A 9480-nucleotide genomic window follows, 5' to 3' on the forward strand; every position below is an offset into this window, starting at 1 on the left:
CTAATAATCTCTATGTATTAAGATAAGTAGATAAATTAGAGATTATTATATGAGGGTGTGTCAACGATTCATGTTTAGATGCTTTGTTCATGTATGCCAGGCCACATGGTCAAAGGGACGATTGATTTTAACAAGAGGTACTTGAGTGCACTTGAATATATTCAAACCACAAGGGGCGGTGAGGTAGCTTAGTGCTTTGGTTAACGCGTTCGCTCGTCACGCCGAAGCGCCGGATTCGAAACCGATCATGATCCCCCCCCCCCCCCCCCCCCCCGGCTCTAAAAACATAACTAGAATCTGTACTTTACTAAGAGAAGAAAGTGTAATCACAATTATAACATTTGTTACATTTCACTACTTTCTAAATGGCACGGTGTATTCATACCCTTTCTCGCTTGACTGTAAAAAATTGTAATTTCACCCGGCACATGGAGGATTGTTTAGGCAGGATTTTAGACCCCAAGGGCTTCCGGACCGCATCGTTATAGTCTTTACATACGACATTCAATAATAAGTTCAATATTTCTGACTTTAATGATGTTGTCATCTGACACAATAGCAACGAGTAGAAAACAAGGTGTTTTTCAGTATAAAAACATCATTTTTTACTTTTAACTTTTGTGTCAATATTAGCTTGACCAGGCTATGTTAGGATTTGTATCAATGTAATACCTTTGTGTGATGAATATATTATAGGATATTTAGCAAAACAGAAACTGTACGAGTTGATGGTAGTTGGCTGCGTGAACAGATTTGCTGTCAACGTTGTTGGATTAATACAGTCTGGGTAATTAGTATTTGAACAGATTTTTAAAACAGCAGTGACATTGATAAAAACTGATCTGATAAAAACATTTTAAGACGTGTCGTTAGTCCTCGTATTCTCTCATAGTATTTCAATTGCATTGTTTTGGCCGAAGACAGCTTCAAACGAGCTGACATGCTTTTATGCGGGTGCAGGCCAAAACGGCACCTCAGCATAATAATCATGAAACATCTCTTCTAAAAGCAATGTCCATTGTGCGATTCCGACTATATTATGTTTGATTGTTTGTTGTGTAATGCCGCACTCAGCAATATTCCAGTTGAATATTATCATAAGTTTTTCCAATATTCCAATATTCGTATGTAAATACTATAACGATTATGTTCCAGTTATACCAATATTCCGTCTATGTCATACGCCTTTTTTGATGAATCACTATCAAATAGTGATGATACCAGGTGTTCGCGAAAAGGTGAGCATATCCTACTCCACCGGTGGCACCCGTTGCAAACACATGCAAAGGCAGGTCAAATGTTTACCTGAAAAAAAATATTGCTTTGGTCATAATTTTTGTTATTGATGCGTCGAATTTGGAAATGTCCTCTACCATAACATTTTGTGGGTGTTATCAATTAAGAAGTCCAGCATTTCACATATTGTTTTCTCAATAAACTTAGATGACATTTACTTTCATTTTAGATAAATAATGTTCTGAACGTCTGAAGATAGAGATGTAACTGACCGCCTTTGTGGTCTAGTGGTAGAGCGTCCGCCAGGAGAGCGGAAGGTCTGGGGTTCGATCCCACGCCGCGTCATACCAAAAGACGTTAAAAGATGGTACTTGTTGTTACCCTGTCTGGTGCTCGCCATTAAGGGGCTAAAACAAGGACTGGTAGACTAAGAGTCAGTATACTGTGTCTGAGTGGGGTATTCATGTTAAACGGTGGCGTGATATCTCAGTGTGCTAGCACTATAAATCGGCATCATTCCGGACTAGTACAAGCAGCCACACACACACACACACACACACACACACACACACACACACAGCGCGCGCACGTCGCTATATATGTGCAATAATCTTGGACTCGACGTTAAACCCCATTTCACCTCACCTAGAGATGTAACTATGGTCGCCACGCTTAGTTACGCCCGTCCCGTGGATCGATCAAGGAATTACGTTTTCCCTTAAGATTGTCATGTGGGATGTTTATGTGGAAAAGTTGAAGAATCAAATGTTTTGACATAATTGAACTGGGTTCTTTTGGGGGCATTGTAGAAATTCAAGCAAATCCTTTGACGTTTTGAGAATCCACATGGTATTAATTCCACTTGTCTCAAATACTTTCTGTGATGCGTTGTTTTTTTCGGATTTCGTCCTCAGTTAACTTACTAGCCTTATCCTAGTGTGTGGCATTATTTGATGTGTCACTTTAACCAAGTTCTTTCAATGGTCTTTAGTACCAATTTGACATAATTCATTTTCTTTCATATAACCGTGGACATCGAGACAACTGATTAGTCATGTGTGTCACTAACACCAGCTTTAGCACCCACGACAAGAAACATGATTTAATCTGTGAATAATGTCTGAAGACGTGCGAGTCTAAATATGGAATATCACTGCATGTGAAAAGAATTCACTGTAATCAGTAATAGCAGGTCCGTGGTAATAGCAATGAAAAATGGCTTCCGTCGTTCCTAGAATGATAAACATCCTGAACCATTCGTGACCAACTCGTGTTATTCCGGGACAAGCCGAATAGCGACTCGTCCCCTCTCATGGCCATTTTTGCGACCGGGTTCCGTCTTAGCGCAAACGGGCATACCTAAAACAATTTTCAACTATTTGCGTTATGGTTCACATATATTCCCCATATATTATATATATTTCAGATGCAAGATACAGCACATCGGGACATGCGGAATTATACAGTATGATTGAACACATTTAACTGTGTCTTTGGTATATTTTAAGATGCAAGACATATATATATATAAAATATATTTCTGAGGGATTGTTTGACGAAGAACTTGAAATCATACGAGCATTCTGATTGGTTTGTCGTATTTTCGCACATAACATTCATCGATAGGGGGACGAGTCGTTTTGCAGGTTACGGAAAGGGGCGAGTGGTGACGAATCATCCTGAACATGACCTCATATTTGGCCTGTCGGCTCTCTGAAAGGCAGGACCAAAGTCTCATACAGACCCTGAAACAAATATATCAAATACAGCCCATGTTTGGCAAGTCTAGATTACTGCAGGATCTGAAAATGAAGAAAGTCTCTGGGCTCCTTTTTATTATATTTTATAACTATAATTTAACAACTGTTTTTTTCTGTAAAATATGTTCATTTCAGAGACTAGATGTTAGTCTAGAACAAAGTGTAAATGAGATTTTGTCAAACTAAAACAACCACTACAGTCAGCTTATATTAAACCTTAACAACCTAGACACTGTTAAACCAACTACCATGAACTCGTACTGTCTTTTGTTTTGTTAAATATCCCAGAATATATACACCACAGAAAGGTAATATAGTGCTACCAATCCTAAAATATCCTAAAAAAGCTAACGTTGATACAAATGCGATGGAACGAAGTAATTATGTTGCTTATACGCTGAAAACACATTGTTTTCGACTCACCGTTGTCGTGCCAGATGACACCAAAAGTAAAGTAGTTGGTATGGTTTTACGCCGCTTTTTAGCAATATTCGAGCAATATCACGGCAGGGGACACCAGAAATGGGCTTCACCCATGTCGGGAATTGAACCTGACGAGCGGACGCTTTAACCACTACTAAGTAAATAAAAAATATTGAACTTAAGTATTGAGTGTGGTAAATAAATACTACAACGATTGTGGTCCGTAACCGGTGCAAGATTTAAGTCAGATTTTGTTCAAAGTAATAGGGCTAAAAACTCCATGTGTTTTATTGTCTAGCGAGAAAATGGTAGTTGCTACCTTCCAATATCCGGTTTGGCATGGGCGGCGCTTACCCCCTGTGTGATGGCGGTATGTAAATAATCGACATTGACATGATGGGCATCTACACCACTGGGATGCTATGACATGCATCAGCCAAGACAGCGAGCCTGGCCATCTTACCAAAAGCATGGGTTGCTGAAGACTAACTCTAACCGGGATCTTCACGGGTATCGCCATTGAATGGCGTAGACAAAGAAAGTGGCTTTTGAATGACTTCGGTCAAATGAGCTCGGACTGCTAGTTGGCCCGAGCCTACAGTCTATTTTCCCTTTAATGACTTGGGTCATGGCAAACTATATTTTAGAATTCCACTTGTCCGTGCATGCGAGTTCACACGCAGACCTGCCCTTTGTCTAAAGGTCGCTCAGGCACCTACAGGAAGGTTTTCAGGACAGGTACGTGCCGTCTTTCAATATTGCATGGTGACGTAACCATTTCTGCCAGCGAAAAACCAATTAAATTACGTCTGTTGTTGTCTCCACAAAAAATCGGAACCAAACATTTCAAAGTCGGTAACTGAATTTAGAAAAGATTTGGCTTTTATCAACTAAGAGAAGCCTTTCGTATACCAACACTCTTGTGTGAAGTCATTAGCACTTGTCAGAGTACGAGATAGGTTATCAACTCACTTAAGCAACATCGGAGGTAATTGAGCGCGTAATAGTTGCAGGCAAACTGTTAATTGGCCGCTGATTGGTTGGGAGATAGTTCGATAGCCCGCTGATTGGACAGCGCTGCGCGTGCACTTCTCCGTCGGCTCTAATTAATCACCACATATTATATGAGCGTGAAGTAGGGTATCACAGCACATGGCAACGCTCAAGCAGATCACAAGGCAGTACTTCAACAGCTCCCGTCCGTTTGCAGTTGGCCGTGCCAACCCTGACAGGGCGCTCACCCTTGACATATCTGATGTGTCTATAAACGTCGGTAGTATGGGACATGTTACTCGTATCGCTGTCATGGAGAATATGCTACCAGAGACCATATAATAATCTATTATATGGTCTCTGATGCTACTATAAGGGTAACGCTATTTTTCAGGGCATTATCATTTGCAGAAGCCCGAGGTCTTCCGTTAACTGCCCGACGAAGGAGGTCGACCCCACCAAAACCAATTGTAATATGTTGTAGGGAGTAAAATTACCTGAGAGAGGATTTTGATATTTTGCACCCCTCCCTTTTAGAAATGCTGATTCCGCCCTTGCTTCCGCACCAAGCTGGCCCACTGTGATATACCTACAGTACTGCTCAAAGTGCCCTTCAATCCAACTCACTCACTCACCCATGCTGGTCATAAGAGGCGACTTGAAGAGGCTCGGTGACTTGGTTGATGGCATGTCATGATATCCCAATGGCGTGGATTGATGCTCATGTTGACTAGGGGGCACGGGTGGCCCAGTCGTCTAAGGCGCCGCGATTCGCTGTGCAGAGTTGCGTCCCTTGGGCACGCCAGAAACCTATGATTGTGGGTTCGAATCCCGGTTCGCCCCGATTATGTTTCTAGGTTTGTTAGCACCATACCCGTGCTCGTGGGTTTCACCGAAGTGGTAAACGTCTGAGACCTGCAACACTTCGGGCTTTCCTCCCACATTAAGCTGACACGCCGCGATATAACTGGAATACTGTTAAAAGTGGCGTTAAAGCCAACCCACCCACTCGCTCATGCTGACTACTAGATTTGATTGTTTGTTGTTTAACTCCGTACTCAGCAATATTCCAGCCACATGACGGCGGTGTGTAAATAATCGAGTCTGGACCAGACAATCCAGTGATTGATAGCATGAGCATCGATCCACGAAATTGGGATACGATGACATGCATCAACCAAGTCAGCGAGGCTGACCACCCGATCCCGTTAGTCGCCTCTTACGACAAGCATAGTCGCCTTTTACGGCAAGCATGGGTTGTTGAAGACCTATTCTACCTAGGATCTTCACGCGTCTGACTACTAGAGATTGTGCGTCTTTGTACTCCGGTAATTCGTGGATAATGAGTTGATAATGTTATCAACCAGGATGTTTATTTGGCCCCAACTAGAATGTGACCGCCGTGGTTTGAAGTTTAGAAAAAGATGACTACATGAGTTATGTACTGAAAAAGAATGTTGTACAAAATATAATTGTTCGGCTGCCATTTCTGTATTGTATGTTTCAAAGCAGTAACCGCAAAATTATCCTCTCTCAAACCAATACAGCTGCAAATATCTGGTCCCAACCTGTTCTCAGACACACGGTCACGCGACAGCACACTCGCACGTGCAGAACGTGATCATGAGTTTACAGTTATACACGGTCACGTGGCGGATAAAGTCGTTCGTGGAAACGAGATCATTTTAACAGTTTTTTTGGTCACGTGAAAGCTTTTTACACTGGCACGCGGAGGAGCCAATCTTATTTTGAGAGTTACACGCGGCCATGTGACGGAGAGGACTGCACGTGGAAAACGTGATCTTAATTTAACATTATAACGGTATATTGGGCATGCAACAGCACGTGGAAAACATGTTTTAAACATTATCGCAGTTACATCGTATCAGATCAACTGAATTAAATCGTACTTCCCCAATAAGCTGGCATGTAGCGATATAACTACATAATAGACTGTCCAAAGCAACGTCTAACGAATATGTATAAATTATACCTAACTATACAAAATATAGACTAGTCCTGCACCATGACTGTGGAATATATTTATTTTATGAAAAATTACTATCTAGAAACGCATACAAAAGCAAGTCTAGCCAGCTCTAGCTCGCTCTATTCCACATGAAATCAGCAGAGGGAATTATATTTTTAGAGTCACGAAGGATATTGTGTAATATAAGATTTCATAGACTAAATGTTAGTCTAAATATAGACAAACTGAGTGGAATATTTTGAATGGTACCTATATTTGAACAGAAATAGTGTACGACTATCTTATGCATAAAGTAGCAATTCTTTCTTACCCCTTTAGGCACTACGACTGTCGTAAGTCTGTGTTAAGTAAGTATAGGAGTTACGATCATCGAAATACATGTGTGTGTGTGTCTGTGTGTGGATTGGGTGGTCAGGGTTTGGTGACTTTGTTGATTGTGATTGAGAAAATCTTTATACATTATATGTGCGCTTCTCTTGCAGACGCTTGTAATATGTCTGCAAGAGAAGCGCACATATACTGTATAAAGATTTCTCAATCAGTGTTCTCAAGTGTCCAAATAATACGATTCATTATTTTTATTTATTTAACAAATACATATTAAAGTGCTGATCTCAAATAACAATACGTGATATTTATCAATTATCAATTAGTGTTAATTCACGAGGGCAATATGGTTTATGGGCCCAAGAAACGGAAACTTTCTTGAGTTCCATAAAACATGACCTTTCCCAAATTGTGGTCAACAAAATAAATTCACATAATATAAAATAAACAATATTTCAATTTGAGCTTTTAATAACCAACAAATTCAACAATAATTGATTCCCACGAGATGTCACAGGAAGCAAGGATGAAATGCTCATATATATGAATGTTAATTTGAAGCATTTAATAACTGTTTAACAGTTCATCGATCAATATCTGTGTCAGCCATTTCGGTTATGAGTGTCACGTGAGCCGTTGGTTGGGGTTCAGGTAAGGCCTGAAATAGATTCCTTGTTGAAGGTGGGGGCGGTCGGGTAGCTTGGTGGTTAAAGCGTTCGCTCGTCACGCAGAAGATCCGGGTTCGATGTCCGGCATGGGTACAATGTGTGAAGCCCATTTCTGGTGTCCCCCGCCGTGATATTGCTGGACTATTGCTAAAAGGGCGTAAAACCATACTCACTCACTCTTGACGGTGGGCAGGTTTTGTCACTCAGATTGCGCGACCTGATCTTTGTGCCGTCATCTGTCATACCTGTGTAAGTTTTTCGTCTGTTTCGCTTTTGTGAGCGACCAGTGTCATCAGGTGTCTCCTAGGAATTTGTCCTGAATCCAGCACAGGACCTGTAGTTGCCCTGACACAGTGATTAGTGTAGATCTTCGAGTGACCAGGTGGTTTACTCAGGGTTAAGGGCATAGTGCCCAGCTTGTTTTTTTCAAGTGTATATAGGGTCCAGATATTCGTGCTTGTCAAAACTCCTTTATCCACACTAGTTCTTTCGCCGTTTAACGGCTCTTCGGGTGTAAGAACGGCGAAAGATCTTGTATGGATAAAGGAGTTTTGACAAGCACGAATATCTGGACTCTGTTTTTTTCTATATTTAATACTTATACTAAAACAGCTAGGTCACTATCGAATACTGTCTTCTAAAGAAGGCCATGTGGCCGTTTCTCAACCAATGAGTTGTTTGTTTGTTGTTTAAAGCCGCACTCAGCAATATTCCAGCTATATGACGGCTCAACAAATGAAAATACAGTTTTATACACCAGAAGAAACAAACCACACGTTGTAATCATATTTACATTCACAAATGATATCTGTATTTTTAACCAATGAAAATACAGATATCATTTGTGAATGTTAATATGATTACAACGTCTGGTTTGTTTCTTCTTGTGTATAAAACTGCAAAATCCACGCGTCATTCAAGTCCATCGTGTTAACAGTGTCAAATCAACTTTCTATATCTTACTCTTTCCTACACAATGCAGATGAAATCGCATTGTTATTTATTGTTTCACTTTGAAAAAAAATTGGATATTAGTAAAGGGGAATGCCCGGGTAAATCTCCAATCCCTAAAAATAATGGAGCCAGGGCCATTACAGACAGACAGACAGACAGACAAGACAATTGTTTATTTGAGTCTCATCCCACTAATCCAGTATATACTTTGCAAACATATATAACACAACATAAAATTATTACTTAGGCCACTCGATAAGGATTTGTGAGAGAATAAAACGTTTAAAACCGCCTCCGTGGTTTAGTGGTAGACCGTCCGCCCGGAGAGCTGAAGGTCTGGGGTTCGATCCCCGGCCACGTCATACCAAAAGACGTTAAAATATGGTACTTGTTGTTACCCTGTCGGGCGCTCGGCATTAAGGGGCTAAAACAAGGACTGGTCAGCTCGGAGTCAGTATACTGTGTCTGAGTCGGGTATTCATGTTAAACTGCGGCATGGTATCTCAGTGAGCTAGCACTATAAATCGGCAACATTCCGGACTAGTACAAGCAGCCACACAAACACACACACGTACATGCACGTCGCTATATAAGTGCAATAATCTTGGACGTTACGTTAAACCCCATTTCACCTCACCTAAAACGTTTAAAATTATGTACAGCAAACATGTATAAAAATAGTAAAGAAATATCACACTTTGTTATAAATAACCGATTTACGTTCTTGTAAAATTGCATAGCAGGTTTTGGCACTCAGAATACACGTAAAATTATTGGGAAAAAACAAGACACTTTTTCAACTTCGCTAAGAGTATTAACACCAGTATACATATCACAGCATTGTGCTAAAAGAGGTTGAGGCTCATCATTATAAACAGTACGATTCAATGAAACATGTATTTCATCTTCAATAAAAGTTTAGCAACTAAAACAGAACCTTTCATTCACTGGTGTATAATTAAATCTTCCCGTCTCGATGTGTGATGCACGAGGAATGCCTTCTCTGCTGTTGTTGCACGTGCACCAATCTCCGTCGCGTGCATTCGTCACCACTCGCCCCTTTCCGTAACCTGCTATTCGGCTTATCCCGGAATAACACGAGTTGGTCACGAATGCGTCGCGTGCTGAT

Source organism: Haliotis rufescens, unplaced genomic scaffold, assembly GCF_023055435.1.
Source record: "Haliotis rufescens isolate VD_foot unplaced genomic scaffold, xgHalRufe1.0.p SCAF_15, whole genome shotgun sequence".
NCBI lineage: Eukaryota > Metazoa > Mollusca > Gastropoda > Lepetellida > Haliotidae > Haliotis > Haliotis rufescens.